Here is a 22,940-nt window from a genome sequence, read left to right on the forward strand (position 1 = left end):
TATTTAACCTTTTAGGCTGAGAATTTGGGCAGATGTGAAACCAATCTGTAAGGACAGCTAGCAGTGTTGTACAGGTCAAACTGTGGCTAAACCACAGCTTAATTGTATACATTCAAGTGTATAATGTGCACATCTCTGGAAATGTTTGTGGCAATTAAATCGTCTTTGGAGTACTGTTTCCTTCCCTGATTTTTCTCCTTCTTCTTTGCTAATGGTACCCTCAAGCTCTGCATCTGAAGACTATGACAAGGGATTCCTCATATATTTAGTGAAGAAGTGAGGCAATACTGAAAACTCTTGCCCGTTTTGCAAAGACATCTCTAATTCCAGTCCATTGGTTGTGTACAGCCAGTCCAAGGGCAGTCTGTGGGAAGGGAGAAGGCTGATTAGAGAGGAAGTACATCAGGACAATCTCTAAATGGAACTAATTCTTTTTTTACAGAAATGGGTGGAAATCCCAGAGGAGAAGTCATATTCTACAGTGGGAATGTTGGCCAGTAGCTTCCCCTTCAATCTACAACCTTAAAAGTCTTCAAAGGATTATTGTTAAAATAAAAAGGTGTTGTGAGATCCCTGCCCACTGATGAGTTTTGTATATTTGGCCGTGGTTCTCTATTAATGCTACAGACATCCTCACTTGAACAGTCTTATCCTACAACCGCTGTTGTCCACGATGGCAATCTGTTGGAACAACCCGTGGAATGAGTCACAGGCAGCCAAGGACTCTGCTAACATTTTTGTTCCAGAGCTTCAGTTTTGATCTTGGGGCATCAATCCAGCTCTCTGACCCTCTTCCTTTGCCCTAGCACTGGTTTTATCCAGTCTGTAGTGCAGGTTCATGCAGGAGATGGATTACCTCTACCTGTATTTCTGCATGCTGTCTAGCAAACTGTGGCTTCATGCAATGGAGCCTGTGCAAGGCAAATATGTTTCTGTGCTAACTCAGGATAAAAGAAGGAGGATGTCTGAGTGGTTCAACCTTCACCAGCGAGGGAGTTCATACAAAAAAATGCAGCTATTACAGCATTCAGTCCCCTGCATTTCCTGTCCTTAAACTAAGTCCCTGTGAGAAAGCCCACACTTGCTGTTCAGAAGTTCTCTGGCTGTCCTGTGGCCAGGCTGAGAGCAGAGCAGAGTTGCCAATCCATGTGCTGGGGCCAGCAGCACAACCTCAGCACTGCATGCAGATCCAGACAGCCGTGGAAAGCGAGGTATTCACAGCCATGGGTGCTCAAAGAACAATTTGGACCCCAGTAAAAGGAGACTGAGAGTAGCCTCTGGCTTTCAGAAAACATAAATGACAAGCTATCAACCCCAGCAATTGGTTTCCATCACCTTATATTGGTTACATTTTCAAAGCTATGTTCAAAAGGAAAAGGGCAGGAAACATAATGCTTCAATGATACTGCCATTTGCTGAATTCCCTTAATAAGCCAGCTGTGAATAGATGAAATTGCTTTGTGAACCTGCTGCACGAAACACACGTTCCTGGTAGTTTTCTCATGCAGAGGAAGAGCTGCGCAGGTTATAAAACGCCTCGTGTATCAGCAGAGTGATTCTGCCACCAATACTCCAAGTCAAGTTAACTCCTTTGGAAGGTTGCAAAGGGGGAGTGCTTTCTATGAGGTCATTTTGACTTCTCTCTAGCCAGATGCAGGCACCTATAGCAGCGATGAGGGCAGGAGGCTAACCCAGATAAGGGAGAAAAAAACAAGTGCCAGTTTGATATACGAGTACGTACCAAGCTTTAAGCCTGGCTCCTGCCCTTTTTCTCTGTGTAATAAATGAAATGACCTTCCAGTTAAAGTGTAAGAGATTGGAAAAGACAAAGCCGAGCTGCAAGGCCCTTTTTCCCACTGCATACCCACATTAGAATTCTGCTCTCACGCTCTCACGAAGGAAAACTGTAGCTTGAAGAGAAAACAACATAGTATTAAGCCATCCTGGTGTCAAATATTGTAAAAGAAAACAGTTAACGACACAAACTCACTGCATTCTCATTACCAGCTTTGGGTATAATAGCCTCCCTCCCTCAATACCAAACAGGATTTCTTAGTGCTCTTTTGTGCTTAAGCCTCCAACTTGGCAATTCCACCCGGCCTGCTGCTCATAAACTGTAACTCCTTTGTCATTCCCAGGTATTTTCTGTGGTTTTTGCTTTTATTGTGACTTGAAACTATTTTACGACTGCATTCTATTGTTGTTCTGTGTACAGTGGGTAATGAAACACCTTTATCTGCATCTTTTGCTTCTTTCTTTTATTCTCCCAGCTTAATGACATTATTGTGAGCACCACTGGGACTGTTATGCAGATGTACTGCGTACTGGAGAAGTTGCTGCTTCAGGATAAGCCATTACTTTTTGTTGCCCCCACGGGCCTGGGAGAGATAGCTATTACAAACAACTTCCTGCAACAGTTACCTCATGAAAAATATGTTGTATGTCAAATTAACTTCTCAGCACAGGCCTCAGCTAATCATACCCAGGACATCTTCCTAACGAAAGTCGAAAAGTACCCAGAGTTTTAATTAAAATCAAATATGTAATTGTGCTTAGTTTACTCCACAGAGAGTATCCAACAAATAATATGAAATGCTCTCCTTCCATTTCTGACAGAATAAATGAAAGCTGATTTGTTTCTCCATGTAATGTTTATTACTGGGGAAACTACACTTTAACTGATGTTGACAAATATTCTGATTTATGGAGTATACAGAAATAACATCATCTGGAGAGCACATCTACTTAACTTCTTCTTAGCTGGTTTTGCTTAGGAGAATGAATCAGCTGCCCCCATCTCCGGATATCCTTCTGCCCTAAACATATTAAAGGGAATCACCAGATTGGGTCCCAATCAGTAAAGAGAGCCATCTGTTAGGGAAAGATCTGAGCAGTAGGCTATATATGGTACCTGCCAACACACAGAGGGCAAAAAGATCAACTGGAAGAATGGCAGCATCCAGAGGATTATATCTAGAAAATGGCTAGCTCTCCAGCATCTAAATCATGCATTTTTAATTCATCACATGGCAGACAAACAAGTCAAACATTAATTGGCATGATAAAAGGGTGCTCTTATTGTATTCTACACCTTTGAGTATGGAGTGCCTCTCTTGCCAGCTAGCCCAGGCATAACTTGGAATTTGCAAGCACCAGATATGAGATCTGTGGGCAACATCATACACCAGTTATTAATGAAAATTTTAAAAGTAGAGAGAAAGGGCTGAACACTCAGCACAGGCATGAGTTGTTAAGAATGTCAGAGATTACATTTTTGCTGTTAAAACATACTGTAATAATTGCAACTTCCCTGAGCAAATAAAATTAAGGATTCGATTCAGACATAACATGGATGGTTCAGCTATGTAAAGAATATATTTTTATGCACACTGGAGTTTGATAAATATTATTATGAAAACTGACAGACTCTAGTGAATGGAGAAATATATCCTACCAACAGTACAAAGGAATAGAAAATGCCGTGAGGGTATTTGCTGAAGAGGCTCACAAGTCATGATCATTTTCATCTGTAGATAGTCTAAGATAAAGCCACTTCCTCAATATATTTTTGTTTTATATTTATAGTTATCTCTAAGCTGTGTTTCCAGACCTCTGTCATCATCAAAGAGAATAAAAGTGTCTGAGCAGAAGGTTTTGAATAACTAGACACTCAAAAATGATGAGTACCAATGCTGGCAAGGTCACCATCAGGTTGTGGTCTCTGAGGTAGGCAGCTGGACTGGTTTAGCCCACACTGAAATAGAAATCTTCTTACAAATGAGGAAAATTCTCAGGAGGGAATCATTTTCAGTTTACACCGTGCTATTTTTTAATTTTTAATTTGTACATACACAATGTCCCAGTAAAGTCAATCCAGCTGGAGTTTATCTTTGGGGAATGGAATGCAAAGAAAGATTGAAAAAGCCTGAGATTAAAAAAAAAAGATAGTATGAATGCACTAAAATAGTTTTTCTCCCTCTGGTACCTCTTCTGTCAGGCCCTGTCCTCAGCTCTCGCATTACATATTCATACAATGACTGATTTATTCATTGATAAGCTATTGCTATGGGCCTGGTTAGAAAGATCGCACGTGAGCAGGCTATAGGAAAGTTCTAGCTGAACACAGAAACAGTCAAAAATTACAAAATTTAGATTATTAGCATTATCATTTTCTATTTTGTAGAAATGATTAGAAACATCCGTGTTTGGATGATTGATTACAGTGGATTAGCTATGGAATGAGTAAGAATATGCAGATTCTGAAAACCATAATAAATGTCTGGAAAAACAGTTAAATATTTTGAAGAAAAAAAAAAAAAAAAGAGAGACCTTCATGACATTTTCCTATCTATTTCTGAGCCAAAAGATGCTAAAGAAAAAATGTACCTTTTTTGAATGAAAAACACCAGTTACACAGCTTAGAGAGTTTTATGGACTATATGAGGTTTTCTCCATGATTCTGCCTGGCCAGGATCACTTACGGTTGTTCATTAACAGCCAGGATCCCAGTGAGACAACTTGTACCATGTTTCCCATTCACTGAAACAAATAGGGAACATTTCAGAAACATTTACTCAGACCGAGAGAACCTTTAATGTATGCATGTACGAACTCTTCCTGGGAATGAAATCAAACTGTAGTACAGATGTTGCAGAGCTTCATTTTAAGGTTTCCAGTTGATCACAGAGACGTATAAAAGCAAAGAACAGAGAAACTCTTCTTGTACAAAAGGTCATTGTTTGTATTTTATTAACTTTTTTATTGCTAAACATCTGCCACTAAATTGAAAGCCTCAGCACAAAGCATGTTGCATTTTATGTACAAATCAACGCTATCTAGTCTAGTAAAAGTAGATGCTGGGATGACATGGCACCCAGCTTGATCTGCATGGTATAGGTGGCTGTTATCTTGATGTTTGGAAACACAGACAGTGATTTGGAAAACGCAGCCCAACTGCAGGTGGTTGTGGTGACATTTGAACATGTCCAGTGGAGGTGATCAAGGTAAGGCTGGGTTGCACGGCTCTCCTATAGGCACAGAAGTACTGAAGTAAGACAACAGAATCCATTTGAATGCAGGTCCACCTGGATAGTCATCTGCTGAGACTGGTAAGGGTATGGTATCAGAGGAGGCAGGAGTCAGGGAGTCATTCGTACTGGGTTCTCAGAGTGGAGGCAGCAGGAGGCTGTGACAGTGGCACACGGTGTGCTTTTAGTGTAACAAACACTGCCAAACTGCCTGATCAAAGAAGTGCTTAAGTTACATACAGCACAAGGCAACTTTCTGATCTAGAAAGAAATCAGCTAAAGGAGAACTCATCCTCGATCTGTCAGAGTTATTCAGTCTGTGATTATTTCAGTGGAGTATTTGATCAAATGACTCAAACTTCCAGGCATTTTGTCAACTGACTGAAAATGAACACCAGACATCAGACTACATGCCTGAAGTCACGTACTGAATTAAGCAGTCAAATAAATAAAGGGACTAACAGTTAGTGCACAGTGTGCTCTCAGAAATGAGATTTCTTTTATCCCCTGACGACAAAGATTGGGCTGCCCTTCTTTGAACTGGTGGGGGAGGAAGGACGCCCTGTTCTTCTCTGCCTGTGTCTGCTTGGTTCAAATCTTGTCCAAGTCCTCTGCTGAAGGGCAGTGAGGGGGAGGCAGGGGCTGAAGTGTACCTCTTCTGTGTCAGGCAAAATACTCTGGCCTCGTATATAAGATGGTGAAATACGCTCTTCAGGGGCTGCTGAAGCAACTTCATCTTCCTTGGAGCTTTTTTTGTGCTGCCTGTCTCAGAGCAGATTGCATTTAGCCACCTACTGGAGCAAATGTGGGTTGTATGATGTTCATAGTTTGATTACAGTTTCTGTTTTTGAAGTTCTTTCCCTGAGCTATTTCATCATCCCTAGGTGGCCACATTTAGTTAATTCTTGGAGAAAAAAAAAAAAAAAGTAAAAAAAAAAAAAAAAAAAAAAAAGAAAAAGGAGGGAGATCTTTGCCAAGTAACTTCTCTCACAGACAAGGTTTTTGCAGGGTGTACAGTTAGGGCTCTGAGTGGAAACTTTTCTGTTTGCTATGTTATTTTCCAAGACATACAGGTTGGTTGCACTGTTAAGTGCACACTTCACTCCTGCTTGGAGTACATGAAGTGCTGCTCTGAAAGGCAAGGAGCAAACTGGCACTTTTCCATGCTTGTCTGCGCAGCCCTCTGGTGAGCAAATGGAACCCCACATCCAAGTTCTCCCTGGAGAGGTAGGGATTAAAGCAAACCTCTCCCATGCTCCCTCCAGGAGGAGAATGAGGAGAAGAAACTATACTTATCTGAGGAGTAAACAGGCGTTGCCAGAGCTGGTGCCTGCTGCTGGGCCAGAGATGCAGCCTGCTGATAGGTTATAATACAGAGAGAAACTTCGTGGCAGATTTCTCAACATGTGGGAATCTGAAAAGGTACTCTGTGAACTGACAATGAGTTGTTTCTGTGTTTGGGAAAAACTTTCCTTATCTAAACATGTTCCTGTGAATTTGCTTTGTGCTGAGCTTCAAGCTGGAAAGAGCTTACAGGAGCCCTCCAAACTCCAGGTCTCTCTGCTTCTGCTATGCAAAGAAAGGAAAAATGACTTGCTCCCAGCATTGCCAGCAATTCCCTTCATCACCAGAGAAAAACCCCTCACAAATGGCATTTCTGCAGGGCTCCTTCATCTAGAAGAGTTCAGAACAGATCTTACTCATCTAGATGAGTTACCACTTCCATCAATTCCAGGCAAGAGGCCTAAGTTAAAATGGAAATTAATGTGTTTGTTAACTTCCCTCTCATTTATGTTTGTTAGCTTTTCTCTTATGCACAGTGAATTAAAAAATAATAATAGCTAATCATGGCCTGGCAGGGATTTTTAATGGATTTAATTTTTCTCCATCCTGCTTACATGTAATCTCTAACATTCAGTGTTTTATGGGCTTGTTATCACTCTAGAAATGCTTGCAGAGCATGCCTGGAGTGCTTGCAGAATAACTGCAGGAAATACACTCTCCCTCAAAACCAACAGGTGCTGGTTACTTTTCCCAAGCCAAGCATCACATGTCCTGTCTCTGGATGGCTGGTTTAGCATGATTCACACCAAGGGGGTTTTTGCCTTTCCTGCAGCCACTCTGAGGGAAGGGAGCATTTAAAGGAATGACTTACAACACATAATCAGTAAGTGGCCTAGAAACATGCTCAGGCTCGGCCCTTGAACTGCCCTTGCTGTGACGGAGCTGACAGACTGCATGCTTTTTGTCAAAATGAAAGGTGGTTACCTTTCACTGCATTGTGACATATTACATACAAAACTATTACATTATTACACATGAAATAGTAGAACCTGCCCGTTGCCTTTATGGGTATAAGTGATGTGCATGTCACCTGCCCAGGGGATCAGGACTGGCTGGCATTCATCAGTCTCCCCACACAGGTCCTGCCACTGCCCAGGGGGATATTTAGGTTTTTCCACTCAGCTTCTTCCAATATAGCATGAATCCATTGTAAGGCTCCAAAATAGTGAGGGATTGTTGGTCCATGCGGTGCAGAAAGCGCTGTTGCTATGGTAACCAGTCCTGTATCATTTTTGCATGTTTCTGTAGTAAAAAAGAATATATGTGTGTGTGTGTGCATCACTTTTATTAAATTATTGTACCTTTGAAAGCATTGCTCAGCTTTTTACCTCAGAATCAACAGTTTAATTTCAGACTGGGTCAGTACCGAAATGATCATCATTGTTATTCCAGATGCTTTTTTGGTGGCCTTTGTGAATTTACTGATGGCCCAAGCTCAATAGATAGTGACAGGTGTCTACACTATTAGTGTCTACTACAATTAGCACTAATTGGTACCTCTATTGGCACTGGAGATTGGCTAGGGATTTAATGGAGATGAGAGATGAACATGCTTTCTGTGTGTTCGCCCCTTCTTCCCTCAAATATAGAGCAACAATTTCTAAAACAAGTACTCATGGCCAAAGTAAAGAAAGTTTCAATATTTATTACTTGGTTTGTTTCTGAGTTGTAGCTTAATGGAAGCATTCAATCTCTGAGACTTCCAATTTGGCACTTTTCAGGTGAAATTTTCATTACTAGCCTAATTTTTTCCAGGTGCACTTCTGCAGCTGCGATGTATTGTGCCATAATTTAGCACCTGCAGTTCTTTCTAGCAGCAAGAATTTCCAACCAGGAAAACAAAGGTTGAGTCCAGCCTTGATTTCAATAAATAAAATTTTAAAAGCATCACCATCATGAAAATAGCAACAAAAAGCTGCTTTCAGAGAAGGTTTAATCAAGCAAAAGCATTAGCGATACAATACTGTTTGCTGATAAGCACTAACAGAGAGGAAGGAATCTCTGTGTATTGCATTTTAAAACATTTTCTACAAGATTGCTCTTTCACTTAATTGTTACTACTCTGTAGAAAAATCTGCCCCATTTGTTAATTTGTTTCTTTTCTTCTTACGCCTGAAAAACACCTCTAACTGTTGAATTGTTTGCTTGTGATTATAGGAAAAAGGGTTTTATTTATTCCTCTGAAGTTAGTTGAAGATCTTAGAAATGTGAAATATATGGTGAGTTCAAAACAGGTGAATTACTCTCAAAATAAGTGTTGGCGGCTTTTTATCTTTTCCTTGTTTTCCATATTTAATTCCACCCTTGAAAGATGGAACATGCATCATTTCCCCATCGTCTCTCTCTGGTTCATATTGAGTGAAGTGTTTTGAATTAATTATGTTAAATTATTAATAGCTTAAGATTTGAAAACATTACAAGGTTTGAGTAATGTTTTATCAGGCAGTAACTGTATGATAATTCTTTCATACAGTAGAGTACATTTCCATCTGATAGGTAAAAATTACAACTATATGCTGGGAGCATTGAATTCAGTTCATTGTGAAGCATAATAAGGTAATGAACGTTTAGGCTTCATATTAGGGGGGAAAAAAAAGCCATTAATGAATAGATTCCAGGAGAAACAACGAAAGCAGCGTTTCTTAGGCCATGTAGAATGAACTGTGCAGAAATACAGAATACAAAACAGCTCTGTACTGGTAAAATGAATAGCATACAAGATCTCTCTGCGTCTAAATTCTGTGATTCTGTGATACAAAATATCCTCTGATATACCACCTCTACATGTCCTTTATTAACTGATGGCTAACTAACAGCTCATTTGTCAGGGAAAATGAGAAATAACACAGCACTGGGTCCTCTAAACAAAGCATTGCGCCGCTAGAATTATTCTAGCTTAAAGGTCCAAACACAAAGTTTATCTTCTGTTAAATCTCCACGACATTTTAACTAGGGCTATGAAATAAATGGTCAACTAAATCAAGCTGTATTAATTTCAGGCATTATTTTGAGCCTGTTTTATGGTGCTACAACCATCTGACAGCATTTAAGGGAGAGGCACGACAGCTGACAAAAGACCTGAGAATTAGCTCTATAATTATTTGCAAAGGGAAAATGGCTCCTTTCCACTTTCAGCCCACTGTGTAAGTCTTGATACATTTCATCAGCCTCACGCAATAAACCCTGTGGAGGAATTAAGGAGCCGGGAAATATAGGTTAGGCTCACAAGACAGACACCAGCACTTAGTTTTGCTGAGGCCTCTGAGTGCTGCAGGCCTCAGGCAGCCCTCCACCTGGGTGGGCATCTAGGCCACTACTCATCAGAACTGCCCTACCCAGGGCATTTTTCTGGGCATGGCCCAGTTTTTGCTTCTCATACCAATAAACGAGCTGTTAGGTGGGAAATGAGAGCAGAGTGGTGCTTAGCACTCCTGAAAAAGTGGGATTTTGCCTTGCTTTGATGCTTGCTGTCTACTGGTGGTTCAGGTGCAGGTGTTCTTCAGTGACCAGCTCTCCCCAGGGGCTGTATTGAAAAGCCTCCAGCATCCAGCCTGGTGCTGTGTGCGAGAAGGCAGAGTGCCTAAAGCTGTGTGTGGCATGACCTAGATCTTACCTGTGAATCTAGATCCATCCAAGTAACAAGTCACAGCAGGAGAAGAAAAATATGTATACATCTCTCTTCATCTATCTAACCATAAAGGGTTGTATTTCCAAGGGTATTTAGACATCTGTTGAGTCATGTTACTGCTAGAGTGATTTTCAAAAGTACCTTAGTAGGTTTGACAGCCAGTTTTTATTTCAAAGAGTTATTTGGACAGCCAGTGAGATTTTCAAAATATTTATCTATTGCTCTGTATATTGCATATAGCCTAAAAACCCAGCGTACAGTCTTTTGCAGTGAGAAGCATGATACCATTCATGTGCATCTATAATGTTAAAACACCCATCCCCTGGCCCTTTTATATTATGTTCAATATGCCTTGACATCTGAATTCAGTGCTCCCATGAGTTCCTGAAGCAGTGGGCTTTGTTAAGATGTTATCTGCCCTCTCCAAAAAAAGCAAGTGCATTATTCCTCCTTCAGCCAGGAGCTTTTCAAGCTGTTTCACAACTGGCACAGTTGGTAGCTGCTATTTCAACTCTGCCTCGGAGCCTAACACTGTCTCACCCTCTGGTCCCAGCAGCATGAGTATCTAGCTATGTTAGATAGTTATAACCCAAAGTAACAAATCCAGCTTGAGTAAAGAAATTCCTTATTTTTGACATTTTGGTTTACCTAGTATCCACACGTGAGCACAGTATCCTTCTCCTGACAGCCCTGCCAGGTACATCTGGAAAGAAAGAAAAACAGAGTTGCTTTTGCAGGGCCGGTAATTAAAATTTGTTTTCGTACTACATGCTGAAATGCAGGGTGTAATATCTCGGCTCACTTACATTTATGCTGTTATTTCAGAGTGTCAAAGTGTTCATGGTGCAATCAAGAAACAAACTGGCAGAACTGAAGCAATCTGCTCTGTAGTCGCCTTTAGTTCAAGTTCTCATTGTCTTGTAATTAGCTGGAGTGAATGCAGCTACCCAGCAGCACGCTGTGCACTGTGACATGCTTTGGAACGAGGCGCAGGGCTGGAAATAAAAGCGCTTCACTCAGGGTGCCAAAGTGCCTACTGTAGGTGCAACACCGAAGTTCGCTTATTATAATCCTTCTTGCCTAATTAATTCCATTGATAGCCATTCACGATCATCAGCTTTTAACAAAGATTTTTCTTTCTTTTCCTTCTCTCTCTTTTTTTTTTTTTTTTTTTTAAACTGGAATAGTTTTATTAGCTTGTTTACTTCAGAACAATGTGCCATCTTTGATTAAACTCCATGTGGATTTATAACTATGTCCTCCCCATGTTTCTGTGACCTTTACGGCACATCTGATAAAAATAAAAGGTCACGGATTCCAAAAGAACCGGTTCTAATAATAATGTCAGGCAGGCTCCCCTGAAAGTGTGTGATTTTCCTCCCTTCTTTCTTCTCTTTTCTTCTTTTCCTCCCTCTCTCTCTCTCTCTCTCGCTTTATTCTGCTGTTTCAAAGTAAGATGAAAATTAACATGAATAAAATTAATGGTTTAATTTTGCAGGAGAAAGAAGACAGTTTACAGTGCTCCACTGGGGAAAAGGGCTTTGTCTTTGTTGATGACCTAAACATGCCTGCCAAGGAGAAATATGGTGCCCAGCCTCCCATTGAACTGCTGCAGCAATGGATTGACCATGGCTACTGGTTTGACAGGTGCAATAAATATTAATTAGTGTGCTTGGCTACAGCGGAGTAATGATATACACTGTTTCTCTGAAGCGTTAAATTGTAGTGTTAGTCTTTTATAATTCCTCATCTTCTCCGTCACAACAGGAAAACACTCCGAGTTACACGACTCCCTGTACAGAAAAAGGAATAAAGGCTTATACGTTGCAGTGAATTACAGCATGAAAAAGGCAAGTCTATATAGGAGAGAGGCACAACATGCAATTTCTGTGTTTGTGAAAACACCATCAGTATTTAAGCCAACACAAAATGGTTTCAGATAAATTTTAAGTTTGTGGTTATTAAGGACTAAAACAAAATAATTTGTCTTTCAGCGAATGACTGAGGTTAAAATGCATTTCAAGATGGCTTTTCTAGCATGCAGCCAGTGTTTAGGGGAAGAGTGTGTAATAGACTCAGGCACTTTTCTGCATGATTTATGTTAAAACTGGTTGTTGGAAGACTTCAAATTCTCTCTTGTTTATGTCTCATCTGTCTGAATTTTAAAGAAGTGCATTTTGTTTAAAAGCAATCCCAGTTAATCCACAGCTTTAAAAAAAAAAAAAAAAAGTGTAAAATAGCACCTAGTCATGGAGGCTCCATTACAGGGCTTGATCATTAGATGAATGTAACCATACTTTATGATACACTTAATTATACACACCTAAGGTACAAAGCAGCTGCACTTCTACCAAAAGAATGGGCCATTAATTAAGAACTAGTACTTCCTATATGCTTTATTATTATTGCAGTTCACAATTATGCTTAAACCAGTCATTACACATTTTACTGTGCTGAAGATCTTGTTTTCTATAATATGTGTTTAACACTGTATTACAACTTTGCATGGCAGCCTCAGCCTGTTCCCTCTGTGCTTTTCAAAACAGAGGCATGAAAGTTGGCAGGTAGTGTCTGCATTTCAATTGGAACTCCTACCTTTCTCTTTACTCTTAACCAAATAAAATAAAGGCTTTAGCTTTTCTGTAGCACAATACAAAAGAGCCAGGAAATAAAAGAGGAAAAATGTGGGTATTTTCAAGTCTGATGTTTTCTCAAAACTATAGAATATTTCTTAATATTTTTGAAGTGAAATAGAAGCTGAAAGCATTAGGTAGAATCGTTTCATCATTTTATACTGAACTTGGGAAATAGTGATCAAAATGCATGTAATTTTCTAGCTCCAAAATCCCTCATTTTCTGAAGTATACAGCAGAATGTCTCTCCTTTTAGGAACAATAAGGCTTTTCATTGTCAGCAGTGTTCATAATATCCTACCCTCTCTGTAAACCATGAGATGAAGTTTGGGTAGATGCAGGTGGAGACAACGAGAAAACAAACTCATGCCATTTTAAATATAAAGGTTTCAGTCTTTTATATACTCAGAATTACTTCTGCCAGTGGCTGCAGCTTGTCACTTGTCAGCCTGTCTGGATGAGCAATATACACAGAAAGAACAATTTGAAGAAGATGGTCTTTGCTGGATAAACAACAAAGCATTAGTTACCTGGAAGGCAAGAAGACTGGCATGTTTTTTCCCCCAATGACAGTCTATAACAAGCAAATATTTGCTGATAATGTTTGACAATATAGCCACAGGAAGAAGCAGCTGAGGTAATTCGGGGTAGTATCCTTTACTGTCAGAGGGATCCGTGGCTTTCTAAGGTGATTAAACTGTTGGCAGCTATGCCATTGAAGATGTTAAATAGGAGAGATCTGCTAGTAAAAGACCCACCACTGCCTCGGAGCCTGTTTTATATCACACTATCTGCATGGTTACTGCAGACAATGAAAAAAGTTCCTGATTAAGAAGGCAAGAAGTCCCAAAGAAATGGTGCTCTTGTGTTTGTCTCGTCTGTCTGCCCCTACTTCTTGCTAACTTGTGATCCAGCTTTGACAGAGCTGCTGCAGTCTCAGAGATGTAAGAGCATCCTGAACACAGCAGGTATGACCTGGTGAAAGAATGACAGTTGTGGGGCATGAGGATCCTATGTGGTGTGTGGCTGGGATATCAGTCTTGCGAGCTGACCCGGCGCTGTAGTGCTATGTGAAGAGGTGAAAGACAACTTGGTGTCCTACTCATTGGGAAATTAGTTGTTTTTATAACATACAATAAAGAGAGTTTTGGAACTAAGCCTGTGCCCGGACAATCTGCTTCATGACATATTTTCTTTTCTCTACTGCTTTAAAACCTGCTATAAATTTTAGTGACTGCTGCAGTCTCCTCAAGATCCTCCCAAGATGACAGGAGACCAACATACTGATCTCTGTGCTCAGACCTTCCTGAACATTCCCAGATACCAGTGTCAGAGAGAAAAGCAGATGGTGTGAACTCATTTTATACCAGAATTACCCCACATGAAGTCGCCTCAAAGGCTTCTCAGTAAGATGGCTGCATCTCCAACGCCTTTGTGCTACCTGAACAGAAAAAAAGGTAGCTAATATCTGGCCTCCAGAATATCTCTATTTGGCAGAAAACAGGAGTTGAAATGTCACAATGTGGCAGAAAACAGGAATTGAAATGTCTTCATGACATGAGGAACACAGTTTCCTTTAAATGGGAGCATGAATTGCTTGAACAAAGTAGCAAACAACACTTGCTTTCATACTACTAAAGCTGTTATGACTTTCAATCTTCTTTCTGGTAATTTGTTTAAAACCTGTTGAGAACCCACAAGGTATACTTGTGTTTGCTCATCTAGGTTTATTTCTCTGTGTCTATGTGTATTGCATTCAAGTCTACTGGGGGTATGTCTTGAATATGCTAATGAAATGCTTTGACAAACACATATATACCCTGTGCAAATGAGGTGTGGGAGAGGTAGTCACAAGTGCTCTAATGAGAGAAGGAAGATCTAAGCTTAGGTTTGGACTAGGAACCCTCACTGACTGGAACTGCATGTACTGCCAGTAGAAGACAGGTGTACCCTGCAGGAGAAGCTGAATAAATCTGATTCTGAGCAGTATCATCATCATTTTGTATCCACAGCACGTTCAACCCAACATTCATTTGTGCATCTGTTGTATACTTACGTTTTTGTACTCCAGCAAGCCTTACCTTATGTAAGTGGCTGCACGTCTACACCTAATAGACCATATGTTACAAAATGGCTCTGAGGTGGCAAAATAAGGATGGGCTCAACATGAAGCAGAGTGCTTAACAGTGCCAGTGAAGAAATAGAGGGGATGTGTAGCAATAAAAAGGAACAAATCCTGATTTAAGATACAGACTGGGAGGTGGGTAACTTTTCTCATGACAACAGGGGAAAAAAGTTTTTGATGCTTGGAAAAAAAAGAAAAAAAACCCTCTTTCATGCTTCTCTTTTTTCCTCTCCCACTTGTCTTCCTCTCCTATTTACTGATAACATCTCTGAGGAAAGGCTGTATTGAAAAGATGATTTGTAAGTGTAGCTTAACTCATTTGAGGACCAAACTCAACAGCTGGTGTTTGGCCAGACATTCCTGTGTCCTTAGCTTACATCACTTTAAAATCAGGGCTTGTGAAAAGCACAGGTCTAGTGAACAACATGAACATTGGTGGATATGTTTCTCAGGTGGGTCATTCCCAGTTTGGAAGATTTTTCAGTAAGCAGGACTTAACATTTGAACCTGGTCTGAAGGAATCTGTGATCAGAGAATTTTGTAAAGGAAAATGAAATGTGCTCCCTTGGCCCTTAGCAGGTTATTGTGCTTTATCTGTCTCAAACCATGTTAAGTAGTGGTGTTCGGCTTCCACTAGCCTAAGACTGCATTCCCAGGACAGGTGAACTGGACTGCAGTTTTTGTGGGGAACAAAAGAATGTCAGCCAGGCAATACAACAGAAGGCTTTCCTCAACCCTGTGCTTCATCTAGGTATCCCATAAGACTCAAAAGACATTGACAAAGGTCAGGGTCCTGGACAATTTCTGTTTCCTGGGTTAATCAAGAACCACCTGCTTCTTCCGCCCACTACTTGCTTCTAACCTGCATAGGAAAAAAGTAATGTGCACATTACTAGATATATTATATATCTTTATATATTTATATCTCTGTGTTTCTGAATGCATATATATGCATATATACAGTTAGTAAAATACAGAGATAGTGAATAAATCTTTGGATGTTTATTCCATTTCAGCTAATTATTAATACTAGGGAAGCAGCACATTACCTCCATCTTTCTATCATAACAATTCTTCAGCATCTTCTCTTTCATTTATCTTATTAAGAAAAGTTACTGCAAGAAAGATCACCAAATGTGGAAAGCTTGGATACAGACTGGTTGACTTTTCTACAAATTTTCATCCCCCTACATCTCATTTCTACGAGTTTTCTGCTCCTATGCAGCCAATTTTCCCCCATTTTGTTCTGAACCTCCATTTTGAAAAATGAACCCCCTTCTATGACACTTTTTCAGGTTTCACATTCAAATTTATGAAAATCTCATATTCTTCTGTTTCTGGTAATTCCAAGGTGTTGCAGACTAGTGAAGCCAATAGAATTTGTAGACTTAGATGGTATGGCCTAGAGGGCTCCCTATCAACTGTCCTTAACAGGCTGAACTCAGCCCAAAGTGCTGCTGTTCTAATGCAGATGGAGAACATCAGTTGAGCTACCTGTGAAGGACTGCTGCAAATGATTTGGCTTTGGACTGTAGGGCACTGGGAGCAGGCACAGAAGAAGGGAAATTATCTTCCTCACTCAAGATAGATAGTATGAATCCTGCTACAGCAATAAAATATTCTGACAGCACTTAAGCTGTATTATGGAGTGTATCATTTTTTATTTCTTCATATAGTCACACTTATGAGATTATAAAGTTAAATTTATGTATATCATATTTTGAAAATTACCAAAGCTAACCGTGTGGGCTATTTATACTTGATCTATTAATAAGAGAACTCACTTGGCAGGGACAAAATAAGAAAAATATGTTTCAAATCTTTCTTAGACTCTAGATTTCAGAGAATATTTACATGCAAAAAAAAGTTTCAGAGCTCTTATTTTTTAATCTTCCACATTATTTAGAAGGCTAGGAGGAAAGAGAGAATGTTGTTCTTCCACTGAACGCAATCACCTCTTCAAAAGATGCTTCACACTGTACAAGGGGCAAGAATAAGGAAGAAGAGAGAATAGAATCATAGAATGGCTTGGATTGAAAGAGACCTTAAAGATCATATACTTTCATCCCTCCTGCCATGGGCAGGGTAAATCTACCTCCTTCTTCTTTCTCTTGGTTTGTACCTCATATTTGCACTTCGAAGTCCTTGTGTATATCGCATAGCCTGTCCCAGAAAGATCTGTATGATGGAAAAATACGCATCTCCTTGGATTCACAAATTGGTGATTTACCAGTGATGTGTATACACTTGTCCATCAGTATCTATCATGATAGAATTTATGCAGACCACATGAGGTTCATCAGTACGTTTTTCTTCTGTCTCAGTTCTTACTGGCTTTATACCACAAAAATACTTCTTTATGTGATGCAAGATGACACTTTCTATGTGCTGTCCTGGTTTGATTCTTCAGGTAGCTAACACACAGTATCTGGCAGATACTGAATGTTGATTCCCCTCAAATACCTCAGGAGATAGATGTGACCCCTCCCCATAGGATTCCTTGGTCCTTTCCATATTCTGTGCACAGCTTTCCTTGGAAAGGCAAGGATCCTAACTGCAATTTTCTCTCTCTCTCTCTCTCACTCCTGATGTTTTTTTTTAGTAATTATACCCACCACTCCCTGAATGACAGTTAGCTCCCACTGTATCCCACTGATTGATGATAATCAATCCATGGTTTTGAAAACACCAACTTTTGGACATCACCAATGAGTGAGCAATGTTAAAAAGTTATGCACAAAATCCAGAATCGTTGTTATTGAAATAATGGAGTCAGAAGTATTAGTCTGGCATTTTGGGAGCATTACTATTTCTACTCCTTGCATCAGTTCTTTTGGAAAATAGCATTTACATTTAACGGTTACTCCTAGCAAACTGAGATACATGATACATGATACATGAACTAGACCATATCTTTGTTCCTATCACAATTATTTCACTTCTGTTGCTCACTGAATAAGAGCATCACTGAAGCTGTAAGACGTTTCTAACAGGAAAGCAATTCTTGCCAAGAAATTTGATTTTTAGCAAGAAATTTGGATTTTTTAAAAAGAATTTTAAACCAGCTCTGATAAGCAACCAAATGAACTAAAAAGAATAGCCAGGTAATTTTTAATAAACTATTTGTATTGAAAATTTGAAAACATAACTACTATTACTTAGCTTTGTTGTCTATTTCATCTTATTCTATTTCAATTCTTTTTAGCAAAAAAATACACTTACTATACTTACATTGCTGTTCTAGCGATACCTACTTTTCTCAGTCAGAAGTACTCCCAAACTCAGTGGGGTACATATATATACAGAGCCTATTTATGTATGCCTATATACTTACGTGAAAGTATATACATAGCCTACCTACCATGCAAATCACATTTTGAGTCAGGGCCTTGTTTACCTTCTTTCCTGTCTTTTTATCTTCAGCCTGGGAACATTTCTGAGACAAAGAAGGGAAATGACTGTGGAGAAAGGTTATGCTTTGATATTTTTCTGTTGAAATGAAGTATTCTCAGACAGAGAGTAACCAGCTTAAAATAACAGTCAACTGATAGCCTTTATAACGTGGAGGGGGAAAGAGGGAGCTGATTGAGTCTTTCTAGGGACAGAGGGGGAAGCCATGAAGGACGCTTTTGTTTCACAGACCAGGAAGAGAAGTTGACAGGAGAAGCCGTAAGTACAGACAAGAAGATGCTTCCTGTATGCTACAAGTCTGGCACTTCAGGTTAGTAAGGAAACTGAATTGGAGAAAACAAGGTGGGAGTGTGACTCCCTGCATGTATTTCTTATTTCTAGTGCAGTGTTGATGTATGAGAGCAGTGGGGCAAGAAACCTCTGGTTAGAAACCCCTGCAACTGCTGAACTTTGTAGAGAACTGCCAAAGCAAAGAGCCTGCAGGGCTGTAAAACTCTTGGATTATGAGGTAAGGGGCTACTGATTGGCCCTGAATTCATGGCAGTTACACCCCAGGTCCCTGCATCTTTCAAGGGGTAGTAGAGAATCTGTGAGGGGAAGCCTCGCATGGAGTCAGAAGACAGAGAGCCACCAGGCACAGCTAACCATTAATGATCATTTTCAGGGAAAGAATAGCTGTCCAACAAGCCCTGAGAGTCAGAACTCTTGTGTGTCACTGAAGAAAGGGAGATTGCTTCCCCTCACCCCATTCCTCTGTTCAGGTTTTGTTGCCCCTCTTGTTCTGCTCTCTCCGTCTTGCACTGCTGGGTTGTGGTGGCACTTGAACTATTGGGGTGGTGCTCAGACTGTTGGGATGACACTCAGACTGCTGTCAGACAGCACATTTCAGATCACAACTGCAACCCTCTGTCTTATCTGCTTCTTTCATGCGTGAAGGGAGCCGTGCAATTGTCTCACAGCAAGCCATAAAGACTCTGAGCCACCAGATGGACCGATCGAGCACTAGTCTCGCTGCACTTTTCAAAGGCTTGGGCATCGTTCACATCTACCCCCCCCCATCCCACCCCAAGGGTAGTAGCGTTATGGACTGGAACAAAAATGTGATGAGGCTTTCAAGCCTTTTGACACTGCAGTCCAGGCTCTTTCCTTGCCCACTGCACATTTTCAGCTGAAATTTAGCAGCAGTTTTTCGGAGGAGAAAAGAGACAGCGTGTTGACAGAATTACTGCCAAGACTGTTTAAGCAAAATAAAAGAAGCAAACAAAACAAAAGCAAGTGAGAAGTACTGATTTTCAAGAGGAAGCCCTCAGAATTGTTAGTAAAACAGGGATTAAGCCTCTGCTCTGTTAGTCAGGTGTAACTGAAGGCACTGCTGATGGCAAAAGTCCAGAGAAAGGACTCAGCTCCGATGTGTGAGCAGAGGGAAAGGGACTGCTGGGATGGTGCTAGCACTGAAGAAATGCAGCACCTGGGGTCTGACCCCCAGCCCCACCAAGTTGCATCATGTTGCAGACAGATGGCCTCTGGGGAAACTGACTATCTCAGGGGACAAACTTGGGTTATGCACGTTCTCTTGGAGCTGGGGGCTTGCCTGTCTGGAGACAGGCAGAAGGATCAGAGACAGCAATTTATTCCTCTAATGTTTTTCCACTGCCTGATTGGCAGACCAGAGATTAGGCCTGTTCCAGTAATTTCTCTGAGAACGCAAATCTTAATTTGCTGTTTGTTAAATGCTTAACTAAAGTCTGAGGTCATTATTTTAAACTGAAACTGCTAGAACGAGCACTGTCAGGCATCCATTTGCTTTAGAATAGCTCTTCCTGACAGCAGCGGAGATGCAGACAGTTACCTTTTAATACCAGGCTGCGAAAAGCTCACCCCCCACCTGCTTTCATTTGCAGTAAACAGCAAAGCCGGTCCTTATGTTGTGCTATGACTCTATTCTACTTTCTGAGGTGTGCTTAATGGCACAGGGGTGGCGTGGGGTGCTTTGCACTACCCATTAAAGAGAGTTAGTGGAGGGAGAGCAGGCAAATTCATTAGTTTTGGGGGGTTGGCAATGACATGAGAAAAAGAATTAAGTCATTTTTGGTTTTGATGTAGGGAAGACACGGGTGTGGTACACGTCAAGGACATGCTCTTGGTTGCAGCTATGGCCCCTCCTGGTGGTGGAAGTCACGCAGAGACTCCTCCGTCTCGCTGTCGGTTTTTGATGTAATCTCTACAGACTCCTTCCCTGATGAAGGCAGGAAGAGCGTCTCTACGTTAGGAGCTGACTGAGGATTTTCATGCGGACTTTGACGCTTTTCTGAAACTGTATCTGAGCTTTAAAACTTTGTAAGTAAGCGTCCTGCCTTCTCTGCCCCCACTGACACTGCTGTGCAAAGGATTTGTACCCCAAGGAAGGGAACAGGACTTCTGCATTTGCCTAGAAGGAAGAAAGCAGTGCTGCGATTATACCTTTTTTCCAATAAAGAAGAAAAAAGAAAATGATATGCATTCATTAAAATAACTTCTCTATGGTCTGCAGGACTGTAAGTCATGTATTAGCCATTTCCTACATTTAGGTCAGAACCAAGGTCTGTTTAATAGGCTATTCTATATTGAAAGTAACTCAGAACAAGTGTTTTGATAGGAAGGAATAAGGCTTTTACTGTAGGCAAACACAGCATGCCCTGCTAAGCTCTTAGCTAACTTGATATATAGCTCTGTTCAGGAAAAGGGAATTGTCACTAAATTGTTGCCTTATTTTACCCTTCAGTAGGAATAAAATCAGCCCATAAGAATGAAAAATTTTAATACATCTCTATTACAATACGCTCTCCTAATTAGTATTGATCTTCCCTGTGGTACCTGAAATGCCAGAAATGATTTCAGCAAGATTTAAGCTAACACAAATGGGAAATGCAGAGAAAGATTGACACCAGAAAAGGTGGTTGGGAGGGGTAGGTGCTGGCAGACACTATGGCTTCAGCAACAAGTAAATAAAATACTGTGTGCAAAGGGAGCAAGTTTAAACCAGTCTGAGGTTACCACTGAGATGACAAATAGATTTAATAGGAGAGAAATAGAAGAAAATAAGAGGTAAGGAAAAAAAGCGTAGAATTTTCTAAAGAGAAGGTGATCTTTTCAGTGAGCTATCAAAGTGGACAAGCTTCAGGAACGGGTCTGGATGGGAACGCAGGTTGCGTCCAGCAAGATCAGATGAGGTGAGACAACTCCCTGCTGCCTGCTCAGAAACTCAGCAAAGCAGCCAGTGCCAGAGCTCTGCCGCAAGCTGCCTCTGCAGGTGGCAGCGTGTCACAAAGGGGTAGGATAAGAGTTCTCGAGCGTAGCTGAAGCATGTATGTCTTGGTATTCTTGTTTAGTTTGCATTGTATTCCCTTAGTTTCCAAGGTTCAAATTATCTGAAAATACATGGTGCAAAGCAAGAAGAGAGGCTCTCCCCTAACACAAGCATTACCTAACAGCCCAGCGGGCTGCATACAGGATAATGTTGTTTGCTAAGAAACAGCCTCAAATACACTTATCTTGCAACAGACCACCAGGTAGGTAATTAATTTAAAAGTTGATAAGTATGGCTCCCTCAAAGAAGAGAATAGACTTAGTTCAGAAACATAAGATGTGAAAAGAGGATATTCAGCGTTGTGTGGAAAGCCTGGTTAATCACAGTTTTTCAAAAGTCTGGTCCCATTCTCATAAACAGAACAGTGTAATAATGAGGCTCTCTATCACCATGTCATAATGGAGCAAGGGGGGCAAAACTTCATTACACTCTTTTGACTCACCTTCCATCAACATGAGTGAGATAAACACGGGGACCCAAGACATTCCATCAGCTTCTGGATGTGCAATTTAGTTCCTTGGTGGAAAGTTCTTCATTCTTCTTAGGCGAATGACGGGAAAACACTGAGACAGTGTAACCCTCAAACCTGAGCAAACTGCTTATGCACAATTTTACACAAAGTGCTACACAGCTTTGAAGTGCAGGTCTTAAACAACTTGAACGACATGCATTTTCTCTCATTAAACCTTGAATGTGCGCATTCATCCACATTTTTTCTGCGGCTGTGAAGCTACTTGGAAGATGCAGATAGAATACAGGTGCTGAGTTTTGTCTCTGAAACCTTCCTGAGTTGAATTTGAGCACAAACTAAAGTGACATGAAATAAATTTAATTCTTAGACTTCATTTAGTATTCCGCAGCATTATGGCATAAAGGTCTAAATGATTTCACTTCTTTGCCAGGTAGACTTCAAGCACTCTAAATTATTTCTGATTGACATGAATGTAAAGGCAGGGGAAGCCTTAGTGGCATGCAAAAGGAGTAAACATTTTCTGAAGAGTTCCAAATTATGCAGCCTGTATTTCTGTGATGTGCTCAGGCTGCACTTGGGGCAGAAGGGGCTTATTCAGGACCCAAATTTCATTTGCAAGACAACTGTAACTCTGGGATATCTTCTGGGCTCTAACTCTATCCAATGCATCTGTTCTTACTAAAATCAATGCAGTCCCTGGCTGCACAAGCCCTTGTTTCGGGGCGCTGACATCCAGCCAACAGAGGGAGCACTAGTTTAATTAACAAGTCCAATTTCCAGCACTGCCAATGTTGCTGCTGGCGGCACAGATAAGGAGGTCAATACGGGAAAGCTACACAAGCCTCTCTCCCTAAGAACTGTAGGAGGGCAAAACGATTGCCAATGGTACAAAAAGGAAACCCAGTGAGGAATCATTGTCAAGCTATTGTGTGGATTTGATAAAAAAAAAAAAAA

This window comes from Centrocercus urophasianus, unplaced genomic scaffold, assembly GCF_019232065.1.
Source record: "Centrocercus urophasianus isolate 14NV4802_14NV808 unplaced genomic scaffold, USGS_Curo_1.0 seq_15, whole genome shotgun sequence".
NCBI lineage: Eukaryota > Metazoa > Chordata > Aves > Galliformes > Phasianidae > Centrocercus > Centrocercus urophasianus.